At 50.5% G+C, this 25,718-nt stretch overlaps 1 non-coding gene across 1 annotated transcript; it reads left to right on the forward strand.

Moving 5' to 3' along the window:
- The first annotated feature begins 909 nt into the window (after window positions 1-909).
- Window positions 910-981, forward strand: TRNAD-AUC (transfer RNA aspartic acid (anticodon AUC)). Its single transcript has one exon. It is a non-coding gene; the product is annotated as a tRNA-Asp (tRNA).
- Window positions 982-25,718: the final 24,737 nt, after the last annotated feature.

Raw genomic sequence — 25,718 nt, forward strand, 5'->3', positions numbered from 1 at the left:
TTAAGTAAATGTCTTGCTGGCCTCTTCCTGTTTTGCTCACACTTCGCATAGTTTCAGATGAAGGGAAAAGGGCCCCGGAAGAGGCTTTGCTCCACTGCTAAATGGAAGGACGTCTCCTCCCGTGCAGCCCTGCAGACAAGGCTCAGGAAAAAAGTCTGCTGCCACCCCGCCCAGGCCAGCCCCCTCACGTCCCTCCCCCAAGCTGGGCAGGAAGCCACCTTCCGCAGCAACGGTCACTGCTGGGGTCACCCTCCTCGTGTGTTTTACATTTCGAGATTTGATTCCCGTGTGAATCGGCAGCATCCTCTTTGGTGTTCTTTGAAAGTTCTGTGTTTTTCCAGCTGTTCCACAAACCTTTGCTGGCCAGGGTGGCCTTGCACATGGCTTTCCAAAGTGACCGAGGCCGATGGCATTCTTTCCACCCGCAGGATCGGCACTGACCCTGCACCTTTGTCAAAGCAAATCCCTCCCCGTCCTTACTGAGTTTGCCTCACTTCCTCCTCCCAGAAAAAAGCTGCATGCGTCACTCTGGCCCGTGAGCAGCGCTGGACAGGGGTCACTGGGCACAACCGGATTAGTTTCCTCTGCTCTTGAATGTCATATAAATAGAATCACACAGTGTGTCCTTTTTGTGTGTGGCTTCTTTTGATCAATGCTTTGTCTGTGAGATTCATCCATGTTAAGCCTTTCTTATTTCTTTGTATGAATAGACCACAGCTTGTCAGTTCCCTTATTGGTGGACATTTAGGTTATTTCCAGTTCTGACTATTGTGATTAAGGCTGCTGTGAGCATTTTCACACAAGGGGTTTTCTGAATGTATGGACTCATTTCTCCTGAGTATACACCTCAGGGTCAAACAGCTGGTCCTTGTAAGTATAAGCTTAGCTTTATTAGAAACTGCCCAGTGGGGAAGTATAGCTCAGTGGTAAAGTGAGTGCCTATCATGCACAAGGTCCTGGGTTCAATCCCCAGTACCTCCATTAAAAATAAATCAAAAAAACCCTAATTACCTCCCCCCCCAAAAAAAAATTTAAAAAAAGATACTGCCAGCTTTCCAAAGGGGGTTGTTTTAATACATGTTTAATTCTCATAACAACCTTAAGTGTTCATCAGTCAGTTCACAACTGAGCGGACTACGTGTCAAGCCCTGATGTAGGTGCCGGGGTGGAGCAGTGAAGAGATGGACAAGGTCCTTATCACTGAGACACATTCTCGTGGAGGAGACAGGCAATAAAATCTAAGCAAATAGAGAAGGTAATTTCAGATGCTGATGCAGGCTCTGAAGAATTGAGTATGTAACAGGGGTGGAGATCTGTGGAGAAGGGCGCTGATTCACCCAGCGCTTCCTGGAGGTGTCTCTGAGAAGCTGAAACCAGTCATCTCCTGGAGGCTGGGGAGGGGTGGTCAGGGGGCGTGGGGAAGTGTACTACAAGCAGAGGGACACAGGTACCACTGCCCTGGGGCAGGAAGCAGCATGGGGGGTTTGGGGAGAGAAAGGTCAGTGACGCAGTCATTCATTCATTCATTCATTCATTCCTTCAACAGGTAAATGTAGAGCAATCTCCTGCTGTGTGCCAGGCACTGTCCTAGGCTCTGGGGATCCAGCAGGGAACAGATTAGGTGAGCAGCCTGCTGTCACAGGACAAGAAGGAAGGACGGTTTGGAGGAGGAAGCAGAGGCCAGGTTAAGTAGGATCGTGTAGACCATGGACAGGAGCTTGGGTTTTGTCCTGGAGATGTGGGAAACCACAGGAGGGTTTTAAGCAGGGACGTGAAAACGATCTATTTATGGGGACGGAGCAAGGGTGGAGTAAGGGAGACCCATTAGAAGGCCGGGTAGGGATCCGGGCCAGAGACTCCAGGTGGGGACCACAGCTGTGGCCGTACAAACAGTAAAAATGACCAGCATTGAGGATATATTTTGGAAGTTGAGCCAATAGGACTTAACAGAGGACTGGCTCTGGGGCAGATGAAAGAGGAATGCAATTCAGATCCCAGAGCTTCAGCCTGAGCTCCTGGATGAGTGGTGGTTCTGTGCACTGAGATCAGGACCGAGAGAGGAAGGAATTTGGTGAGGGAAAGCAAGTTCCAGTTTGCTAAATTTGAGGTGCAAACGAGCCTTCCATTGTGAATGTTCAAGAGGCAGGAGTTCCAGGGAGAGAGGCAGCCCGAAGGCCTGACTTTTAGAATCGTCAGCAGGTAGATGACTCTAAATCCCCAGGACTGGATGGGATGACCTGGGAGGAGAGCGTAGGCCGACAAGGGGGCTGAGGGAGGGTCTTAAGACTATACTGAGAGCTTCACAGCTGAGGAGACCGAGCGAGGCTCAGAGAAGCTGAGCTGAGCAAACTGCCCAAGGTCCCGTGGAGCGACAGTCAGTCTTACTTCAGGGTCTGCCTACTTACCTGCCTCACGTTAACGCGTAGGTTTCTCAGCTCTGCCATTCAGACATTGCGTGACCTCAAGTGAATTACTTAGCTTCTCGGGGCCTCAGTTTTCGACTAAGTAGGGGTAACAATAATTATACACGCTGCATAGGGCAGTGTGAAATATAAAATAAATTAATATAATTAAAGTGCTCGGAACAAGGCTCAGCACACAGTGGTGTCAACTAACACTGTTACGTAAGCCCCAGGTGGAGAACACGCCGGCCCCAGGGAGAAGAGGTTCCAGATCCGCACAGCCAGGCGAGCTGCGGGAGACGCCAAACCAGGGAGGGTCAGCCTGGGTCTGCGGAGGGTAGGTCTGTCTCAGCCAGGAACTTTTTACTCTGGTTCCAACATCCGGTCCCAGGGTGCGGGTGAATCTTGGGCATCCCACCCCCGCCACCCCAGCTCCCAGCAGGTGGGCTTGGCCCTTTGGACCCAGGACATAAGTGGGTGAGAGCAGGGCTGCAGACAGAGGGCACCGTGGCCCAGAAGAGGAGCAAAACCGAGCAAGGGATGGCTTTAGCCGTGGAAGTGTACACAGGAGCCCTGCTAAAGCCTTCTATTCTGCTCTTGTTGGTATTTATTGTTTAACCATGTGTGGTATAATAAGAAATATATTTGATCTTTGTCCCCAGTTCCTGGCACAAAAATCTTAAAACCCTTGGAATTTCCTGAGTGATAGGAGTGTCTTTTGTTATTCATAAGGAGCCCCTTTGAGTACATCAGAGTTTATGCAAACGAAGTGCCTTCAAGTGGGGCGCCTCAGGAGGGGGCTGGTCATCAGAAAGACCAAGTGGCTACAAGGTTGGAATTTTCAGTCCTACCCACTGACCTCTGGGAAGGAGAAGTAGGTGGTACGGGGAGGGGGGAGCTGCAATTTAGCTGCTATAAAAACTCTTGAACAAGATTTTGATGAGCATCTGGGTTGGTGAATGCATCCATGTGCTGGGAGGGTGGTGCACCCCAGTTCTCTGGGTTCGGAAGCCCCTGTGCTCTGGACACTACCAGACCTCACACTACATACCTCTTCACCTGGCTTTTACCTGTATCCTTTATAATAAACTGGGAAGCATTAGTAAGTGTTTCTCTGAGTTCTGTGAGCTGCTTTACCAAATTAATCCCATCTGAGGATGGGGTTGTGGGAATCTCTGACTTATAGCCATTTGGTCAGGAGCCCAGGTGACAACCTAGATTTATAACTGCGTCTGACGTGGGGGCAGCCTTGTGGGATTGAGCCCTTAACCTGTGGGATCTGACGCTTTCTCCAGGTAGACAGCATCAGAACTGAGTTGCGTTGTAGGACACCAGTCAGGGCCCACTGAGAATTGGTTGATACTGTTAGAAAGCACACATCAGACCACGACTCAGGATCCCCTCAGTTACAGCACCTATGCTGTAAAAGCTGAATAAAAGCAAGAAAAGAGAAAGAGCTAGTGAATATTGAAGGTATTTTATGCACGTGGGGCAAATACCTGTTTTTTTTTTTTTAAGACAGTGTCCCTTGTCCCCTATTTTGGTAATGGCATCCCCTCCCTTCCTTGAAGTTACCATCTCACCCCTAAGCCGTGTCATTCATAGACCCTATGCCCCTGTCTTCAGGGGTTGCCCAAAGAGTGGATGCATGATCCGAGCTGCACCAATCAGAAAGCTTCCTTCGATTTTACATTCACTGGGAGAACACCCTTTCTTTCCACAGGGGTTGCTAGGTTGTGATGCCATAAGAAAGGAACTGTCTGCATCCATCCCCTGCTTTGCGCATCAGCCGTGGGGAGAACAAAGCCAACAGAGAAAGGCAAAGAAGAAACAAGAGCTCTTGCGGCTTTGTTCTGCCTGAGCCCACCTCTCCTGCCCTTCTCAGTGACAGGAGTCAACATACCCGCTCTGTTTGATCAGGCTATTTGGGGCTGGGGTCCCTCACAACTTTAAAGGACTTACTGATTCACAGTAAGTTTGACTAGTGCTAATTTTCACAGCCTGAGCTGAGATTCTCCTGAGAGGAATACAGTGTTGTCACTCAGTTTCATGAATGATGGGCCTCGCAGGTTAAGAGCTCCAGCCCCCAGTCTCACGGCATTTTAATGAACTGACCACCAGCATTTATACTGTCCGTTTTCACTTTTCACGCTCCATAGACTGACCAAACTGTCCACGTGGCCTCTGAAATCCTCGGGGACCCCCCAAAAGAAAAGATCCCCCAGCTGATGTGCTCAGAGTGGAGACAAGGGGACACTAAATTGGGCAATATTTGCTTGGGGAACTAGGACGTCTCTGGATAAGGAGACTGGGGCAAAGGAGTCAGGTGACTCTGGATAGAAATCACATTGGACTGTATCAAAGTGACCCTTTGGATTTGAGTTTCTATAGTTTTGGCCCCAGTAAAATGGTCCAGTTGTATCAGGAGTCCCGAAAAGGTTTAGTGGATTTCTGGAATCTCATGGATTCCAATTTTCCTAGAGAGAGTCAATCACTAGGTGATATTTGCTTCATTCATATGTGTGTGCGTACGTGTGTGCATGCGTATATATGCATGTATATGCTCACACACGCACATACACACCCAGAAAGGAAGAATTAGAAAGATGCGCAAGACCCTCCGGCTTCCTTAAAACTTCCTTGTGAACCGTCTCCTGGACTTGGCCTCCTTTCCTTCTGTGACATTTTTCATCTCAAAGCTCTAAATTCTTTTCCCAGCTGCTAAGTAGGTGAGAGCCCTTCCAGAACAGTCTTCTGTCATCTTCCTTTCCTTGGGGAAGGAAGGTGGGCAAGTGATTTCAGGAGTTGGGGAGGGGAGGGCATTTTCCCTGCGCCACAAACCTGGCAGGCCCTGGTGGAAAGAGCTCCAGAAAACATAGCACTCAAAAATGCAGCCAGGAGATTGGAGACCCAGGAGGCCCAGAACAAAAAGCCAGTGTGGGTTCTCGGTGTTATTCTTGTCTTCGCTAGGCCAGTCACTCCTCCTCGCTGCACGGAGCGCGCTGCCTGGAGCAGATCTTTTTTAAATGGTAACTCTCTCCTTGCTGAACCAGAGCATCTGCGGGCCTGTGGAATTCCTGTGTAGGAAGGAGGGAGTTGGGGGAGAGGATCAAGTTCCCGCCTGACCACCTCCCTGCCATGCAGGCTCAGGCTGTGTGAGTGTGCGCTGCGTGGGTGTGACTGTCCCTTTTTCCATCACTGTTTTGCTGGTGGCATAATCAGCCTCTCAGAAGATGCTAATGAGGTTCTTGTAGAGAGCTACAAAATCAGCTGTGGCAGATGGTGGAAGGTTAGGTTTTAATTTCTCTTGTTCTCCTGTTGTTTTTCTCTAAAAATGTGCTAACCAACATGCCGCTTTCTTGTGCTTTATTTCGACAAAGCCACAAATTAATTTAAGTCGTTTTCATCCGACCTTCCTCTCTCGTCAGAAACTCAATGAGCAATATCATTTTTGAAACAAAAACCATTACCCATCTTCTTCTCTCTGCCCCTCCCATGCAGTCTGTATTTCTTTACACAGAAAAAATCTTTTAAATTTTCTCTGAACCTACAAAGACAATATCCGCTGGTGCTATGAGTGCCCCAGTAACGTATAACTTCATTTTCTTATTGGCTGGGGCAAGGTTATCGTGTTTTGGTTAATTTGTACTCCCTCTATAGACAGATCTAAAAGCCAAAAATATTGGAGCCAACAAAGAGAGTATTTACTGAATACCTTCAACATCCAGGCACCATGCTCAGCAATATATGGACATTATTTTATTTAATCCCCAAACTAATCCTGTAAGTAGATACTATCATTATCCCTATTTTACAGATGAGGAGACTGGGACTTGGGGAAAGAAACCTGTCCAAGATCAGATGGCCAGGAAGCGGCAGAACTGGGATTCAAAGTCAGGGAGCCCCCTTCCAAAGCCAGTGCTTTGAGATGGTATGGCTTTTCGCTTTCCTTGATGAATTTCAGCTGCCTTAGTGTTATAGTCTCTAGGACTCAGGGGCATTTTTCCTGATTTCAAATCCTTGAATGGGGATCAGATGTCAAAAGTCTTATTTATGATGAGAATGTCTGACTCCAGTGATAGAAGCATTGGCCTGCCCTCAGAGATGGAAGATAGACCCACCATTTTGCACATGAAGAAATTAAGATCCAGAGAGTGTAGTGTTTCAGTTACCGATTGCTGTGTAACAAACCAGCCTAAAACTTAATGTCTTCACCCATGAAAGCATTTTCTTGCTCCGGATTCTGCACTCCAGGACTTTGGGCAGAGCTCAGCAGTGCTGTCTCAGGACTGTTCCAGGTGGTGTGGGTCAGGTTGGACTACAGGGCCTCTCTCACACATCTGGGGGGGTCTCGAGATTGGCTGCTGGCTCTCTGCCCAGCAGGAGAGCCTGGACTTTATGTGATGGCTCAAGGTGGCTCTGGGCTGGCCTCATCCCAGGACTGGAACAGTGCTCATTCTAGCTCCTTCTGCTGGTCCAAGCCAGTCCCCCTTATTCAAGGTGAGGGAAACTGATTCCACCTTTTGATGAGAGGAGCAGCATGTGCAAACAGGGGTGGCCTGGGCACAGCCAGACAGCACCACACGTAGTGATTTGTTAGTGGCAGATATTTAAACATGAGGCCAATATTACAGAAAATCATACTGTGGCAGCTTTACTGAAGAAGACTCCCCCTTAGAAATTATATTCTATTTGGACTCTCTCAGCCCCAACAGGTAAATGTGAAAGGCATTTTAGAGGTGATAGGGGCTGGTGTCATGCATCTATTCCCATGGGTGGTGACGTTCTTTGGGTACTGTATGACTGGTTGGGTCTAGTGCCAGAATCACACACTAGGGGAAAGCGGACAGCACCTCCCTTGATCTGGGCAGTCAGCACTTTCTCTCTGCCGAGTAAAGCCCCGGCAAAGGAAAGGGGGCAGGGGGTGTTGGTTCCACTGAACCCAGAGGGGATAGGCCAAAGTTGCCAAGGTGAGTAGGGAGGAGAAAACTAGCTCCATCAACTTAAAATGACCAGCCCAATGTGCCTTTAACAAAAACCAGATAGATGGCCTGGGCAAAAGGAAGTTAGAAGAGAAAGGAATTTCAGGCCTTAGCTAATAGGGCATTTATAAAACCCATTGTATAAAGCCCATCCACCCACCCGAGTAAGGAGAAACATAAAATCAAGGTCAAGTGTCAGACTGTGTACCTGGGAAGGAAAAATAAAGTGAATTACAACCAAATCAAGAACAATTCAAATTCAGCAACTGGAGAGCTAAGCCAGCCTAATACAGCTGACCTCTGAGGAGCACTCACTGAGTGCCAGGTGCCTTCCATACATCATTTCACATCATCCTCACCAGAAACTTGTGAAACGGGTATCAAGCCCCCATTTTACACACAAAGAACCGAGGTCCAATTTCACCAAGCTAGGAAGTGGCAGAGGTAGGATTCAAACCCCTGTCCATCTGCTCCAAAGCCCATGTCTTCTCTATCACAGCGCAAGAGAAATGATAAAGGGAGAAGAAGCAGGTCATGCCTTGCAGCTCCAGATGTAGCCCTCAAATCAGCAGCTTCCGCATCACCTGGGAGTTTACTAGAAATGCAGGCTCTCAGGCTCCTCCCCAGATCTACTGAAAGGGAACCTGCATTTTAACAAGATTCCGGGTGATTTCAACGTCTATTAGAGTTTGGGAAGCCCGCGTCTGGGTCCGTGGTTGGCAGCCCAGGCTGCACAACGGAATAACCTGGGGAACTTCGCAAAATGCTGATGTCTGGGTCCCACATCCATGATTCTGATTTAATTGGTCATTGTTTTTTTTTAAAGCTCCCCAGGTAATTCCACTGGCAGCAACCTTTGAGAACCACCGGCAGGAGAAACGGGAAAGCAGACGGCTGTGGGGAATGGATTCCACTAGGGACTTGCCAGGCCTCCCCAGGCAGAGCCACGCAGGGCGGTGTGAACGACATCAGGGAGGCAGACCCAGTGACAGGACAGTGACAGTCCGAATTTCCTGCCCGCCGGTGCACGCGGAAGGATAGACAGACACCGGCTGCGGGGAGACATGGGGGAGGGGGCGCCTTCTGCGCAGGCCCTTCTGTCTGGGTACCAGGAAGGCCTGGCGGGTGAGCCCTCGCATCCCGCCCGCCCGGGACGCCCCGCGGGGCGAGTGGCGCAGCGCGCAGGCGCAGACGCGGGGCGGGGCGGCGGCGGGCTCCGCTCGGCGGGCTCCGCTCGGCGGGGGCGGGGTGACTCAGGGGGCGGGGTGACTCAGAGGGCGGGGGCGGCCCGAGAGCGCAGCCTCCGCCCCGCGCCGGCCTGCCCGGCAACAGCCGCCCCCGGGGCCGCCTCCGGGAGGGGCGGGGCCCGGCGGCCCGGCGGCCCGGCGGCCCGGCAGGTGCGGCGCGGCCCCGGGAGGGCGCATTCGAGCGCTTCTTTGTTGCTCGTCGGGCCGAGTTCCAGGCCCGGGCGCGAGCTGCCGAAGCTGAGTCACGGCCCACTGCTGGGTGCGTGGCCACATGGCCCCCACCCGGAATAATGTATCCCTTTCCTGAAGCTGACTTGTCTCATGAGGACAAAAGCCAGGGAGAGGTGGCTTCTGTTCTTCAAAGCTCTTTTCTCGTGGCCCATCACGACGAAGGTCACCACAGCACTCACTGAGCAGAGTCACCATCCCCGAGGATGCCACTTCCTAGGGGATCACGATTCTGAAGCTTGAGACAAAGATCCCTGACAGACCTGTAGAGACATGGTCCAGTAAGATTCCTTATGTCCCCGTACCTGCCTGAGGTATGAGGTACAGGCTTAGAGGGTGGGCCTGGGGTCACCTGGAGGACTTGTCGGAAATGCACACACCCTGGCCTTGTTCATAGAATGTGAGAGTCAATAGAAAAGGCTAAACCTGTGGAATCTGCATTTTAACAAGGGCCCTGGTATTTTTTAAGCAGGTGCTTGGTAGACTTCACTTTGAGAATCACTGATTTTGAGGAAGTTCCCCTGAACATAGATGTGTTAACCACAAGTGGATGCCACTGAATGATTGTAAGTTGAGTTTGCAAGGAGGCACAACCGGCAGCCGCCAGAAGTGGGGGTCCAGCCAGGGTCACCAGGCCCCCATGCCTGTGTTTAATTTATGAGCACAGGCCAAACCTGCACTGCCGCCATCCTGATGGAGCATCTAAACTCTTCCTTTCTGCTTTGGTGGTACTGAGTATATCCCAAAATAAGCAGTATCAGCTGGCCCTTTCATACCTGTTGATTTTCTCAGGATGGCGGTCCAGCGTGGCATGTGGATTTGGGTATATGCACTGTGGCTTAAGTCTATCCACCACTAATGGGCCTGAACCTCCAGAAGAGTCTATTATGTCGAGATGTCAACTGAAATGGAATTTTATATAATCTCTAAAGGCTGCTAGTCTATCCAAAGAGGATCGAGAAAGAATTCACTGGAAATTAGGTTTAAGAACAAATCTATCCCTTTACTTGGCAAATATCATCTTATCCTGTTAACTGCTCCTAATGAAAAAAAAAATGAGTGAATAAACTCTATTTTCAACAATTTATTTGAAGTATGCACACATGACTCTGAAGACAGATGGCCCTAGCTCAGATCTCAGCTTTCCCACTTACTCGCTGGTGACCTTGGACAAGTTCTTAACTTTTTGTGCCTCAGTTTCCATATCTGAAAAATGTGGTTGTAGTTATTTATTTTATACTTACTACTGCCAGATATTTTAAGAAGAGATTTACAAATATTATTTTATGTAATACCCACTTTACAGATGAGGAAACTGAGACTCAGGGAGGCTAGGTACCAAGGTGGCCCCATCTCCACCCAGGCTTCTTCTCTCCAGCCCTGGCTCTTGACGGTGCTCCTTCATCGCCTCCTGGCTCCTGACTGGCTGTCAGATGTTAGCCAGGCATGTTCTCATGAGTGTATCATAATGACTAACACTGCTTTGAGCAGTTACTATGCCATGACCTACTGTAAACACTTCACTTGAATTAATTCACTTAATTCTTACTATCACCCCATGAGATAAGAATTAGTATCATCTACATCTCTCAGGGGAAGAAACTGAAACAGAGATATTGAGCAACTTAACCCAGGATCACACTGCTAGGAAGGGGCAAAGCCAGAACTTAAACATGGTCATCTGGCTCCCAGGCCTGGGCACCAACCTGTTACACTGTGCTGCCAGTGTTTGTACAACAGAAGAGACGGGGGCTCCCCATTCTCTTGACTCATCAATGCAGTGATACTGAGATTTTTCCTTCCCATCGGCACCCTGCCTCTGGAAGCAAAGGCTTCCTTCTGTCAGAGATTGTGACTCTTCTGGGGCTTTGAAAATTGGTATGTATGTGTGGGACACTTAGAAGGGCTTTGGAAAGCATCTGCTCTACTGGTGACAGGCAGGCAGCCTTCAACAGAGGCCCATGGAGAGTGAGGCCTGGGTGTCGATGTGGCTCTCCACCCCAGGGCTGGCAGTGCCACCAGCCTGCAAGGGAATGGTCTGCAGACTCAGCCTCACACATTGACTGGTCTGTTGCCTGGCACTGGCCCCTGCATGGGTGGTCTCTCTTGTCACACTGAGCTGGAAATATGGACATTAAGGGCAATTCTGGTGAAGTCTCAGGGGTAACTGGAGGAAAGGTGATCCTTTCTAGAAAGTGGCAAAGAACTTGGCTGAACTGTGTTTTAGTGTTTTGCAGAAGGTAGAACTTGTGATCCATAAAGTTGGATGTTTAGCTGAGGAGATATCTAAGCAAAGTGTTGAGGGAGCAGCTTAGTTTCTCCTGAATCCTTAGAGTAAAATGCAAAAGGACAGAGATGAATTGAAGAAAGAATTGTTAAGCAAAAAGCAACCAGAATTTGAAGATTTGGAAAAATCTGTATGCCATATTGGAAAAAATGAGAAAACTTGTTCTGAATAGAACACTAAGGGGGTGGCTGAGCCTCCACCTCATAGAGAGATCGTGGGGGTGACCACAGCTAGTCGGTCCTGCTTGGGAAACCAGGAGATGAAATCATTCTAGCAGAGATGCTGCTGGTTTGAACTAAAGGGGACAGAGAAAGCAGGACAGAATGAAAGAAGACAGTCAGACTTCTTGGGGTCTACAAAACCAGACCATAGCGCTATTTGGTTACAAACTTTCACCGTTCTTCAAGGAAAGGGAAGAAGAACCCTGAAGGCAATTCCAAGAATATCAGGCCACCACTTAGGTTTCAACAGGCCAGAAAGCCTTAAGGGAGAGAGCTGCAGAGGTGGGACCATGGTCCCAGTGGGTCTGGAAGGGCAGAGCACTGAATGAGAGAATTACTCTTGAGCCTTAAGACCCAATGGAATTTGCCTTGCCAGGTTTTGGACTTGCTTGGGACCTATCATCCCTTTTTGCTTTCCTATTTGTCCCTTTTGGAACAGGAATGCCTGTCCTCTGCCTGTCCCACCATTGTATTCTGGAAGCATATAATTTGTCTGGTTTCACAGGTTTATAGCTGGAGAGGAATTTGCCTCAGAACAAATTGTATCTCAAGTCTCACCAATATCTGATTTAGATGGAATTTATATGAGACTTTGGACTTTAATAGACTTTAGAGTTGACGATGGAAGGAGACGAGACTTGGGTTATTGGGATGGAATGAATATATTTTGCGTGTGAGAAGGACACAAATTTTGGAGGGCAGGGATGGAATGCTATGGACTGAATCATGCCCCCCCCCCATTTGTATGCTGAAGCCCTAACCCCCAAAGTGGTGGTATTTGGAGATGGGGCCTCTGAGACACAGCTAGGTTTAGATTAGGTCATGAGGATCCCACCATTACTGGTTAGTGTCCTGATAAGAAGAAACCAGGTTGTTCACTTACTCTCACCCTCTCCCCGCGATGCGAGGACAGTGTGGGAAGGTGTGATCTGCAAGCCAGAAAGAGGTTCTCCTCAGACATCAGCCCTGCTGGCACCTTGATCTTGAGCTTCAAGCCTCCAGAACTCCAAGAAGGAAAGTCCTGTTGTTTCAGCCACCTGGTGGTCTCTGGTATTTGGTTACAACAGCCCAAGATCATTAGGACATTTCTCCAATAAAACCTCTAGACCTCCTGAGGCAGCAAGAATAACTGTAAGAGACTTGGGGAGAAGTCCTGCACAGAGAGCTGGGGCCCAGGGGTGGTGAAAAGGGATGGAACACACACAGAATATGATTTCAAGGCAGGGACTGACTGAGCTCCTACCCAGCTCCAGGCACTGTGCTGAGCGCCACCCCCGAGCGGCACTGCCCTGGCCCACAGATACCAGGGGAAGCTGTTATTCTGGCTGCCCGTTGGCCAACTAACCAGTCTTCCAGGCAGGCCTTAATCCTTGCTTCTCAAACCTCCCTCCAAGGACAGAGAAGGAAGGAAGCAGCTGTACGCAGTGAGCTTGGAGGATGCATGTGGTCCAGAGCAGACTGTTTCCTGTCACTTAACACTCTAGGCCCAGACTTGTGCCAAGCATGGAGATGAATCTGCCAATCCCAGACTGCAGTCGCCTCTCCAGGATTCTCCCTGCCCATTCCAGCTCATTCCAGCCTTCGGGCAGTACTGTCATGAGGAGGGGGAACTGATTTGGGTTTTGCTTACTCTGGAGGAAATGTGAATAAACAGAAGCTAATCAGCTCCCAGGCCATCAGCATTGACTGTGGGTGCTTGTCCACCAAGATGGCGGCTCTCTTCCCTGCTGCACTGGGAATGGCCCTGCAGCTCTGGGAAAAACACTGAGGCCCAGGCCCAGCTCTGAGTTCCTCCTTTTGTTGCCTGGGATTGAGCCCAGGCGTCCACTTTTCTAAATTCTCAGGTGATTCCAACATGCAGTCAGGCCTGAGCTCCACCGCCCTCAGCACTCTCATTACTTTCATCTGTTAAATGGGTTCATAGTGCTGCAGAAAAGTTTGTTACAGCTCAGTTGCTACAGCAACCTGGATCCCGGTGACAGACCAAGCAGCACTCCCAGAGTTGGAGAACTCAGGTTTATTATGCCAGCAGGCCCAGAGCAGTTAACACTCTAAGCTCGGAACCCCATCTGTAGGTTTACACAGGCTTTTATTGGCTGCCAGTTTACACTTTGCAACATCATATGCAAATAAGGTATAACAAAAGTTGACTAATTAGGAACAAGCTTTGTAGAAATGGACCAATCAGGAGTGAGGGAAATGGACCAATCAGACGTGAGAGAAATAACCAATCAGGAGTGAGCTCCACGCAAATGAAGTACTATAAATGGACCAATCATTAGTTAGCTCAGGGAACCAATAGAATTTTAGGGGTAAGTTCCAGTTTCCTAGAAGCCATTTCAGAGGCAAAAAGTGAGATAGAGCCGCTGGCCGGGGAACAGGTTGGTGCTGGCAGGAGAGTATTGGCCCTGCTTGGGGGTCCTAGTAGTCTTTTTTATGGGGCTTCCCACCTCATTGGTATTTTCCAAACAGGGTGTTGTGAGGCCGCAATGTGAAGGGCCTGGGCAGGGAGGCCCAGAGAGGGAAGGGAATCAATTGTGGAGGTCTAAGGGTGCCCCTGCCCTTAGGCCAGGTGCCACGCTAGGGGTGGGCTCTACAAGACCCTCGGCAGGCAGGGAGGTGGTGCCCCACCCTCGCCTGCCTCTGCCTGGCTCCTTATAGCTTATGGAAACCATTCCTCTCTGAGACCAAGGCTGGCACACCGTGGCTTTCAGTAAATGTCTGTTAGATAAATGAACAGATGATGTCCTTTGATCTTCGTAACAACGTTGAGACGTAAACAGGAAAGAAGTCTTTCTCTTCCCTGATTCCATAGAAAGAATGGGGAGTCCCGGGTCAAGTCAAGATTCTGTCACCAGCAATGTGTTAAAAAAAAGCTTAACTTCTCACAGCCTTTGTTTCTTCATGGGTCAGGTAGGACTTTTGAGTAATGCCTTTGTTATAAGGCTGTTTTGAAGAGCTGCTGAGACAATACCTGAGGGAAACATTTATAGAAACTATTATTTGAGGAAGGAATTGAGGTTCAGAGAGGTTAAGTGACTTGCCCACAGTCACACAGCTTGTAAATAGTGACGCCAAGACCAAAGAAATTCTGGGCTCCCCCCGCTCCCATATAGGAATGCAGGCCTACATATACTTAAAAAACAGAAACAAACACCAGAATAAGTACCTGGTTAGAGACAGAAAGATTCAAATATTTAAAGAGACCCTGGGCCTTTTCTGGCCCTCCAGGATCCCCCAAGGGGGAGAGTGTTGCAGTGAATTTTGCAGAAAGGAAGAACGAGGTTTTGGGTAAAGTTGTTTTTTTTGTTTTGTTTTGTTTTGTTTTTGTTTTAAATAGGACTAACCCGGCAGAAAATTCAGAGAAATGAATAAGCAAGGATTTTGTTTGTCCACAGTGGAGAAGCTGAGAGGGAACCAAGGTGAAGAATCAGTTGTGTGGGAGAAAACTTTGCCATCTCTAGGGGTCCGGGCAGCCTGGGGCTGGGGCTCTGAGCAGCTCCAAGCACAGCCCCTCAGCCCCAGCTCAGGACTCCTGAGGAGGGTCACAACCAAGCCCTGTGCCTGGGCACCACTCACTTGGCGCTGGCCCCTCTGTGTGAAGATGCTGGTCACACTAGAGACCACCTGTCATGTCACCTGTGGTCACAATAGGATGAAGTCAGGGTCTCCAACCTCCCAGTGAGAGAAGAATTCTCCACCTCATTACATAGGTGAGACTCAGAGATGCTAGGTCACTGGCCACTTCCCAGTGTCCCTCCATCCTTCGAACATCCTGGCCGTTCTTCTGATGCATGGCTGTGCGCCTCCAACCCCAGAATACACATGTCTGTTTTCACCTGGGGTCCCGGTGGACTCTGGGGCAGGCTCTGTGCAGGGCTGCCCAGCAGGCAGGCTGGCATTACCTAATTGCTGGCCGGCTTCTTTTGTCATCTCGTTTCCCCAAGCTGCCTGGCGCTGAAAGCCTCCATCTCCGACAGATAAATGAGATGCCAGCCTTGTTCTGCCGGAGCTCCAGCAAAAGGAAGAGATCAGAGGCTGTCGCCTTGATGGAGCAGCAGTCTGGATCTGAGGCACAAAGTGCTGGGGGCAGCAGATGTCTTTAGTGGGCGACAAAGCCCAGGCCAGTGCCCTACTTTTGGCTGTGACTTCCCTTATTGGTCTCTGCCTTCTGCTGTGAGGTGCCTGGGGTCAGCATTCTGAGTGCTGGGACTTTTTCTTCATCAGCCAGCCGCCCCAGGGAGACGAGCCCTTGTTAGAGCTAGCCCCTGGCATCCTAAAAGCCTCTCCTGCCTCCACCAGGCAGCCATCTCTGCATTCAGGGAAGAAGAAAGTAAGCAGAGGAACGCACACATGGGGCACGGCGTCAAACAGGCCCGCACACCTGGGGACTGGAGCCAACTCCCGCAGCCGGCCTTGTGCGGACTCAGCTCAAAAGTAGCCTTTTGTCCCCCTGGGCCCCAGCGTGAGGCTGCAGCAGCTGCCTCTGAGGGAAAGGCCCTTGGAGACACTGAGGAGAGGCCAAAGGCATCTGGCCTCCTCCTGCCCTGTCCTGGCCAGTAGGTGGGGTGGACAGAACAACCCTGACGCCCTCCCTGGACTGTGAACGTCTCAAGGGCAGGAACTGTGTCCCACTGGACTTGGTATCTCTTGGCCCACATTAGCATTCACTAAGGCTGAGCACTGTTCTGATTTAACCCACTAACCCTCAGCTCCACCCAAGAATGTGCTGTTTCCATTTTTCAGGTAGAAAAACTGACACACAGAAAGATGAGATTCACAAAGCTCAGGAATGGGGAGTCAGGATTGGAACCAGGCAGTCTGACTCCAGAGTTCTTGTTCTTAACCACTGTATTGTAGTGACAATTGATGAATAAATAATGGAGGGAAGGATGGATGAATTAACGAAGCAATCAGTTAATGGCCTCTGGAGAGAATGACACAAAAACCCCTTGTTCAAAATGTTTTCTCTGTTAAGTTTCAGGGCCTGTGAACCTGCTGTCAATATGCACCCCTGCGAGTTCTAGTCTGGGATGCCCCTTAGAGCGTCCCTGGGGTAGTGGCAGTGACCTGTCGTGTGCTGTGGCCACTGGGATGGCGAGGTGAGGCCTACGTCTGAGAAGAAGTCACCCCAGTGTACGAGGATGGAGGAGCAGTGAGCTAGGGGTTCTGGGGCGATGCTGGCTCAGGGGCTGGGACTCAGGCTCTGAAGTCTCTGAGCTGGCTTCACGTGGCTGCGCTGTGTACTGCTGTGTGGCCTGGGCAGGGCCTGTGGCTTCTGGGAGCCCCAGTGTCCTCATCTGTCGGTGGGGATCCTAAGAGCGACCTCACGGCTAACGATGAAGTAAACTACAGTCGGTAATGGTTCTGGCACAGAGTAGGTGCTCCACCAGTGGGAGCCGTCGTTGTTGTTATGACACCAATTACAGCCCCAAAATAAGTCAGTGGCGACAGCTGACCCAGTCTTCCTTCTGAAACAGGTTCCCACTCTGGCGACCCTATTTCTGGTATCCCCAGACCTGCCTTCTCCCAGCTCTGCCCAGGCCTGGGCTCCCACTTCCTGTCACCTGGGCTCCATCCAATCCGAGAGACCAAGAGTGCACACCTGGAAACCAGGTGGCTGAAGCGCCAGGAACACCCACCTTTCCCCGTTTCCCACGTCTGTCTGGTTCCAACTCTGCCAACTTGGGTCCCCAGCTGCTTCTCACTCCCCACCCCTTTTTTCTCACTTTCTTCTCTCTCCCCATCCCGTGGCTCCCTTTGGCTCTAGTTAAGCTCTAATTAAGCTAGGCAGCAGGTGGCAAAGAAGCCATCCTCTCCGTTCCAAGTGCTCATCAAAGGATTGCGCCCTGCAAACCTGCAACGCAGGATGAAAAGAGGCCTGGGCCCTGAGAGGGGGCGGCAGGGGGCAGTGGGAAGATTCCTTCTGCAGCCCCGATCTGACACCAGAGACGGAGGGAAGGTCTGCGGGCTTGCTGTGTGTCCTGGGATGATTCCGTTTATACACCTGTCACACCAGGACAGAAGTCCTCAGCTCTGAACACCCAGGCATGGGGGAGGGTGTGAGATACTTAATGAAGAGAACCATGAAATTCCTGGTAACCATCACCCCCTTTCTTCACCACAACATTTTCATTCTACTTCCCCATTCAACCTGCCTTCTTGAAAGGATAGTCCACATCAGGGTTGGTCAACCCCAGCACTACTGCCATTCGGGGCCAGACAGTCTTTTGTTGAGGGGGCCATCCTGTGTGTTTGTCTCAGTTTTCTGGGGCTGCCATAACCAAATACTGGGTCACTTAAAACTGAATGAATTTCTGGAGGCTGCAGGACCAAGGTCAAAATCTGGTAATTGAGTTTCTAGTGAGGGCTGTCCTCCTGGAGTGCAGATGGCCGTCTCTTCCCCAAGCCCTCATGTGGTCTTTCCTCTGAGTGGGAGGACAGAGGCAGCAAGCTCTCTGCTGTCTCTTACGAGGGCACTAATCTCACCAGACCAGGGCCCCACCCTCACGGCCTCATCTGACGTTAACAGCTTCCCAAAGGCCCAATCTCCAAATGCTGTCACACTGGCAGTTAGGGCTTCCCCCAGTTCAAAACACATGCACACACATGTATGCACAAGTGTACACCGGCACACACAGGCTGGTTCCTACATTAATTTTGTTCAGACTATAGATGCCATCTAGGCTGCCCTACCTGGATGTCCAGTATGTCCAGGAAGCACCTCTACCATAGCTAGTATCTATGGCAACATCCAGTATCTGTTGGAGTCTCTCAAATGACATGCAGCTTGCTACTTTACGAGAGCAACTTCAGGATCATATTTTTGTGGTGGTTGTTGTTGTGGGGGAGGTAACTAGGTGAATTTATTTATTTATTCAATTTTTAAAAAAATGGATGTGCTGGGGACTGAACCCAGGACCTTATTCATGCTAGGCATGTGCTGTACCACTGAGCTCTACTCCCCCCCAGGATCACATTTTGAAAGTCAAAAATCGTTTAAGTCATTTTTGTGACTGCATGCAATTTAGGGCCCTGGATAACCTATAACTTGGCACTAGCAAGGCTTGTCTTACCTCCCTTTGTAGGACTTGGGGGTTCCTGGTGCTATTTGTACTGGGGTGTAAGCAGAAAAGGGAATGCTCTGAGCGCTCATGACATCACCCCCACAGTGCTGTCTCAGCAGTCAGCTGCTGGAACGTATTTAGCCAGTTGGGGCTGAGCTGCTGGACTGAGACCAGACTAGTATGAACAATAGAAGCAATGCCTCTTTTCAGGTGCCTGCTCACCAGAGAGGCTCAGGCCACTCTGCACCTACAGAGGGGATGATATTGTCACAGAGCCGTGCAGGTCTGGGTTCAAACCCCAGCTTAGCCACTTAAAAGGCATGTGATTGAGACTGGATAACCACTCTGAGCCTCAGTTTCCTCATCTAATGAAACAGATTGTCGTCAGGATAAGGACAATGTCTATCACATGTCAAGTGCTTGCAGGTTTCTCAACTGGTGGTGGTGGCTTTGGGACACCAGCCCTTCCTCATTCCTACCTGGGCACAGAAGTAAGTGCTTCTGGACTTTATGAATGAGTGAATTCACCCCCCCTCACTGCTGTCTGAGGTGATGACTTGGCTAATTAATGAGTTTGCACATCTCTGGCTCGGTCCCTCCAGGCCCTCTGTTGAGGAGGCCTCAACCCTTGAGGTTGGTTGTCCAGGCAGCCACAGCGCCCCCAAGGGGACAGAGGTCTGCCATTTGGGGGGTAGTTCACACGGGGTGGGAAGGATTAGGAAGCTTCTCTGGCCCTACGTCTAAGCACTCAACCCAGAGGGATGTTTTCTGTTGCCGTCCTGATGCCCAGAAGTGTGAGTTCAAGCAGCGCGTGAGCACACATGTCAGGTCAATGTCAGGTGTCCTTCTGGTGCTGAGAGGCCTCAAGGCTGAGTATGTCAGGTGTGGCATCAGAAGGAGGTGAGTCTGGCCACACTCTTTAACAGCTCAGGAGCTAAAAGGAACCCCTCACTCTGTTGCAAAGGAGCAGGAGGAGACCTGGAATGCGCCAGGGATAAACAGGGACCTGGCATCCTGCTGGACCTGCCATGGGTCCCAGGGAAGGAAGGAGCTAATTCAGGGGGAGTACGTAGCACATGGCCTGACACAGAGTAAGTGATGCTGGCCTATGATGCCTGCTGTGTTAGGTGGAGCTTCTCTTGGCAAAAATACAGGGATTATAAGTAGCACTGAAGCCAGCACAAAACAACAGCCCAGTCGTGGCACCCCATTGCCAGCTCCCTCAGTGGCTTCCCACAGTCTGGGAGTAAAGACAGGCCTCCAGCCCAGCCTGAAAGTCCCCACAATCATGCCACTCACCTCCCTGGCCCCCACTGCTCTCTCATGACAGACCCATGGCCTCATTTCAGCTCTTCAAGGGACCTCTTCCTTCTTCCGGAAGTGACCTCTGACTTCTCCTGCTTCCTCAAGGTGCCTGTGTGCACACCCACTTTTGCACGAGAGAGAAAGAAAGAGAAGTCCCCAGCAAGAACTGTCCAGTCTGCTCACCAGGTAGCATCCTGGGTTGCAGCCCCTAGGAAGAGGGGAGCAGTAAGAAGGGACAGGTCTGGGTTTCCGTGCCTGCTGGGTGACTCCATGGTTTCTCTGCTCCTGTGAGCCGACACCTGGGTCCTCAGTGCCCTGCCACTGTCCCCTGTCACCGCCTGCTGGAGCGGGAGGGCAGGCGGCAGCTCAGGGCACAGCATCCTTCCCCAAAGAGGAAATGAGAGTTTGCTTTTTAAAAGTCCAACTTCTGCACCGATGCACTGCTTGGTGTTGGCAAGAGCGACTGGGCAGTGTGTGCACACACGTCTGAGATTCATGTCTCCCAAGGCCAGGGCTAGTGCCCAAGTTGCCCCTCTTGTGGCTTGTCCGTGCCCGCTGTGCCCAGGCTTAGTCTTTCACTCAGGTTGGGAAGGAGCCGTGGAGCTGTCACAAGGGCAGGGCCTAGTGTTTCGTGAGAGAACGCCTGAAAAATGCTTGCGAAACAGAACTATGTTGCCATTGGAGACAAATGATCTGGGAAGATTTCCCTGGGACTTATGGGTAGAGTGGGGAGAAAAGAAATGGCCTAGGTAGTGTCACGTGGTAATTTGCAGAATCCATTAGATGAGGGCCTGGAATAATCAAAAGATGTTCTGCACTTGCAAAATTAGGTAGGAAATAAAAGTATTTTCTCCAAGTGCTGATAATAATTAGTATCAGTAGTAACTAACACGTCAGTTCTTGCTCTAGCCACTTTACATGCGGGATCTCATTTGATGCTCACTGCACACTGTGCGAGAGGACTGCTGTTATCTTCTCCACTGTAGAGATGAAGACATAGAGGTTCAGGGATGCTGGATGGCCTGGCCAAGGTCACATGCAGCCCAGACTGGCAAAACCAGGATGCAAACCAGGGTCACCTGACTTCTGAGCACGGGCTCCTCTGCGTGCAGAATGACTCGACTGAGGACGACTTTATAAGAAGGGGTTAACTCAGCCGAGCCACCAGAGCATCTCAACCCTGGCTGTGCTTTATTGTCAGGAGGGGAGCTTTTTAACAACAGGGCCGAAGGGGCCACATCCTAGACCAACAGAATCAGAATCCCGGGGGCAGGTGGGACCTGGGCACGAATGTTTTCTGAAAGCATCTCAGGTGATTTCAGGATGGCCAGAGTTGGCCAGGAGGGGCCCTGGAGGCTGCATGGGGGAGAGAGGCTGTTCTCTTGGGTCTGCTCTTCTCCTCCTCCCCAACACCTCCCCCTCCCCAACCAGGACCGCTGAGCAGAGGCCAGGGAGTCTGCGTTTCACCCTGACCTTGGCGCAGCACTGCCTCTCAGGCCTGCTCAGAGGGTCCCTCCCGCACACTCTCTGCCTGACACAGTCCACCCGCAGCCATGCTAACTAGCACAACCCCTGGGCCCAAGAGGAAAGGGAGCAAAAAGCCTCCTTTCTTTTTTTTTCTTTTTTTAATTGGGTCAAGAGAAAAACAGAATTATAAAAAAATGCAAGTCATGGTTAGAACTCCTGTCATTTTTCGGGCCGCTGCTGTGCTCTGCGTCTCCCACGTGTGAGAACTGGCAGGGCGGTGGGTGAGGGGGTGGGAAACCACCCACAAGATGAGACCCTTGAACGCTGAGGGCGGTGAGGGTGCCAGGCCCCGTGCGGGCTGTGTTCCTGCGTTATCTCAGCCTGCCTGTGGTCACCCTGTGAAGGAGGTATTATCAGGGCCTTTTGACAAATGAAGAGGCCGGAGTTAAATAACTGTGACAGATGTAGCCCAGGCGGGTGAGACTGGCACCAGCTTTGCCAATCCCGGGGGCAGCCTGAATGGCTCTGCTTGGCGGCACCTCCGGGGGGGCTGGCAGCCACCAGGCCCCACCTGCCCCACTCACTTTTGCCTCTTCTCCCTGCTCTCCGCAGGCTCGCAGCCTGCTCAGGTGGCCCCAGACCCACAGATCTGGGGAGGTCAAGGGACCTGTCCACCCACAGAGCCACTCCCCTTCAAAGCCATCTGAGTGCTGGTTTGCTATGTGTTTTCAAAAAATCAAGAGAGGTTAGTTCAGTCTCCCAGGGCCTTCACAGGGTGGACAGGAGGAAGTCCTCGGGCCTGGAGAGATGGTGTGTGAATATTCCAGGACTGGACACAGATGGAGCTCGGCCTGTCCCCTTAGACGACCTTTAGGGAGAACTCCCATCCCTTTCCTTTTCCCACGTGTGGAGGCCAACCTGTCAGGGTTGGAAACGGGGGCTGGGGGTGGGGCGGGGGACATGAGACCCACGGCTAGCCGTCATTTCCCTCCTTCAATACTCACTCTTTCATTCAGTCCGAGTTCTTGAGCCCTCGGGCTGCAATGGGCACCGGGGCTGCCAAGACACAGCCCAGGAGCTGGTGGAGCTCCCGGGTGAGCAGGGTGAGCAGACAGTCACATGTCATCACGCCATGTGATGATCACAGCACCAGAGCATGTCCAGGTTGCAGCATTAGCCCGGGGGAGAGCATGATTATCTCTGAGTGGGGGGAAAGGTGTGAATTCAGGGGGGTCCGGGAGGATAGTTTTAAAGCAGGACGTGACCTCTGAGCATACAGGCCAAGTTCTGCCTCCTCCCTGGAGCCGGGTCTGGCCATCCCACCTTCCTCCGCCTCCCCAGCTCAGGATGCGAACCTCACGTCTTCCTGCATCTCACCGTTGCTCTCTTAATTCTGCTTTGTTCACGATGGTTTTTTGGCCACGGCCCCCCTCTCAACTGGATTTTAAATTCCTTCAAGGCAGGGACTGGTTCTGGTATTTTCTCTTCCCCAAAGAGTTAAAACAGCATGGAGCTTCCTGGAATGCTTTAGAAACATTACTGAGTTGGTGTCCGAAAGGCCATGGGAGGGTTCAGACCTCTGAATTTGACAGCCAGTTCCAGGCAAGGTGTGGGAACACAAATGAGAGCAGAATTAGGGAGCAGGAACCACGTGGCTGTAATTCCTTCTTCCGTCAGAGAAACAGTGAAGCAGAACTTTACCCTGGACGGGGAGGCCAGTGCGAAAGGTGGCCAGCTTTTAAACGTTTCGTGAGCTGCTTTTTCACAATGTACTTTATGACCTAAGTGTAGTCAAATATAACAGTAAAATTAATTTCCAAGTCAAATATTGGCTTGAGGGTTATGTGCTATTTGGGATGATTAAAACTGCTGCTCTGTTCTGTAATAATTGAGACGAGGAAGGAGGAGTATATTCTGTTCAAAGAGCAAAAAAGGCCCAGAGAGATGACATTTTCCCATCCTAGCTGCTCGTTTTATGAAGGAAAAAAAAAAGGCAAGTAAATAGCTGATATTGAAATTACCTTTTACTATTAATTTTGATCAGGTAACAGAGAGACTTTGTATCATTTCTTGAATAATTTTCTCCTCTCTATTTTTTGCTCTCCTTTCTTTCTGGAACTCCTGTAAGTTTGTTGTTGGACTTCTTGGATGGATTTCTCTGCTTTTAACTTTTCTCTCCTATTCTTCATCTTTTTGTCTTATTCTATTTCATGGTTGCAATGTCTTCTAATTCTTCAAGGATATTAATTTCAGTTTGGCTGTAATTTTCTGGAAGACAGAAAACTGTATAAAGCAAATTTATACTGATGCTGAAGTAGCCACTGAAAAGATTTCCTGAGTGAAGAGAAAGGCCTTTGTCATAATGAGGAATGAGTTAGTAAAAAAAGTCTGGAATCTCTTGCTCTTTGGAAGCAGAAGTGATTGAGTCTTTGAGGCCTGCCTGAAGGACAAGAAGCAGCCTCAGGCCCAAGAGAAGACGATCTGTCACCATTGCTGTCCCCTCGAGTTGAATACACTCCAGTCAGTGCTGCGGCTTCACCACGCTTTAATTGATCATTAGTCTTCCGGGCTGAGGCCTCAGGGCGGTTTGAGTCAGGAGCCGGGAAAGCTGACAGGTCTCAGAAAGAAATACGCCAACACTGGAGACTCCTTCCATCATTAAGATTATGGGAAATAAAATCGTCTCTCTCTGCCTCACTCTCTCCAAACACCAGAATGAAGCAGAAAACTAGGGAACATTTAGAAATTATTAAAGAGTCCAAGGACATTGTTTTCTTCCTCCAAACTCACTGTCCTCCCCAGTTTCAGAGCCCTGGGTTACTGGGCTTAGCTGGACTTATGGACCTAATGTGGTTATCGATAAACTTTCATGGTTGCCCAGTCTTCTCCCCTTCGGGCCTGAATGCCGGGTCCGGCCTTCCTGGACAGGGCTGTGGAGGGTGTTCGCGCCAGGAAGGCTGAGGCAGAGTGGAGAGAGGGGGAGGATACACCAGCCACCCCCCAGCCCCCCTCAGAGTGGAAAGGCCTCTACTCAAGAGTAGAAGGGGCAACTACAAAGCTTCCACCACCAAACACGAAGGAAGCACTTGCTTTTTTAGTTTGCTTTTGATTTGTGGGGAGGTAATTAAGTTTACTTATTTACTTATTTATTTTAGTGGAGGTACTGGGGACTGAACCCAGGATCTCATGCAAGCTAAGCACATGCTCTACCACTGAGCTCTACCCTCCCTTGTGAAGGAAACATTTGATCGCAAACCATTTGACCTTCCATTGTTTCTTTGAGTTTTTCCAGCATTTAGGGAAGTGACTGAAAAAACCAACCTGTTCAAAAGTAAAATAAAGCAATTTTGCCGGGGGTGAGGGGGGTTTGTCCTGCCCCTCAAACCTTCACTGAGGGTCTCAGGCATCCCAGGAGGAGCAAGGGCTGCTCCGTGGGAGCAGGGGGGATGGCCTCATCTGAGTGGGCCTGGATCCAACAGGACCGGTGTCCTTATAAGAAGGGGAAGGGATGCCAGGAATGGGCACACGCAGAGGAAAGGCCGCGCGGGGACACAGGGAGGAGGTGGCCATCTGCAAGGCAGGGAGACAGGCCTCAGGAGAAATGGACCACCTCCCCCCCTGCCCCAGCCCCTGATGCCTTGATCTTGCACCTTCAGCCTCCAGAACTGTGAGGAAAGAAGTGTCTGTTAAGCTACCAAGCCCGTGATCTTTCGTTACGGCAGCTCTAGCAAATTAATGCAGATATGATAACTGGGGTCTCTTCAAATTCTCTTCTGATTTTACTGTTTCCTAAGTGAAGTCAGAAGCAATCTCATCAGCTGAGAGTGAAGCTGGAGATGCTGGAGGCTGGAGGCCAGAAGTGAAAGTCCTCATCCAGGAGTGCAGGAGCGAGGATGGACCAAGCAGTGCCCGGCTGGCTTCAGGAAGCACGGAGGACTCCCTTAGATTTAGAGTAACGCCCATCTGCCAGCTTATAACCTGTCTCTTCATCCAGGTCCAACCATGAGGCTGGGCAGCTGAGGTGGGGAGTGGGACAGGTGTGGTGTTGACAAATGGTTGAATTCCAGCAGGGCTACCATTTTGTGAGGAAGAGAAGGGGAGGGGAATCAACGTGCAGGTAAGGGAGTTACCTATGTTATTATGCACGCACGGGAGTTATCGTCACGGTTGGCCATGGAATTTAAGTTGGATAAGGAGGAAACAGAAAAGATGAGGCCAGCAGGGGAAGCTTCAAATGTGGTAGGATCGGTGATTTTAGGTCCCAATCCAGTTGAGGAGTGACAGGGATTGGGGTTCTGGAAGAAGCCAGCAGAGCTGAGAAATTAGGAGGTGGCTGAAGAAGAGGTTCTGCAGGCTTTGCAGTTCTTAATAATGGGAAGGTGTGACACCTGTTAGGGAGGGGAGACCAAGAGGACAGGACGTTAAAAGGTCCAGCTCTGTGGATGCTGAAGTCCCCAAGAGCTGTCGAGGAAGCTGAGAGGGTCACAGAGAGGCCAGTGCTCAGTCTTGCAG

Source organism: Camelus dromedarius, chromosome 20 (assembly GCF_036321535.1).
Source record: "Camelus dromedarius isolate mCamDro1 chromosome 20, mCamDro1.pat, whole genome shotgun sequence".
Lineage (NCBI taxonomy): Eukaryota > Metazoa > Chordata > Mammalia > Artiodactyla > Camelidae > Camelus > Camelus dromedarius.